Source organism: Octopus bimaculoides, chromosome 14, assembly GCF_001194135.2.
Source record: "Octopus bimaculoides isolate UCB-OBI-ISO-001 chromosome 14, ASM119413v2, whole genome shotgun sequence".
In the NCBI taxonomy this organism is placed as follows: Eukaryota; Metazoa; Mollusca; class Cephalopoda; order Octopoda; family Octopodidae; genus Octopus; species Octopus bimaculoides.
Genome location: NC_068994.1, coordinates 4,331,838 through 4,332,349, shown reverse-complemented (window position 1 = coordinate 4,332,349; position 512 = coordinate 4,331,838). Strand labels below are relative to the sequence as shown.

The 512-nt window shown below is 32.2% G+C and overlaps 1 protein-coding gene across 1 annotated transcript in view; it reads right to left on the bottom strand.

The window, feature by feature from the left end:
* LOC106870060 (zinc finger protein 594) overlaps positions 1-512 on the bottom strand; it is a 99,236-nt gene that overhangs the window by 50,394 nt on the left and 48,330 nt on the right. The gene's annotated exons all lie outside the window — the stretch shown is intronic.

The window sequence follows — 512 nt, the reverse complement described above, 5'->3', positions numbered from 1 at the left end:
GAGACCAACAAATTTGAATCAAACTATTTTGATCCATACATGTAACTCCCAATAAATTGGTTGAGTGCCTTTCTTTCGCTTCTCCACTTACTCGTATATATATCCATATATATATATATGGGTTGGTGCATAATTATTGCAGCTTTTTTTCTACAAATTTTATTCAACAAAAACAATAGCAGTATTTAACAAAATCATCTTTAAATGACAGTCTGACAGACTGCCAAGCAGTAATGGGAAGCAGTAATTGAAGTAGATGGTGAATATGCTCCAGAATAATCATTTAACGATGTTTTTGTTACATGTTATTGTTTTATTGAATAAAATTTGTTGAAAAAAAAGCCGCAATAATTATGCACCAACGCAATATATATATATATATATATATATATATATATACTACCAATACATTACCATCACAACAACAACACCACCACCAACACTGCTGCCATCACAATGCTATCACCAACACCACCAGCCCTGTTACAAACAATACCATCGCTGCCGATATA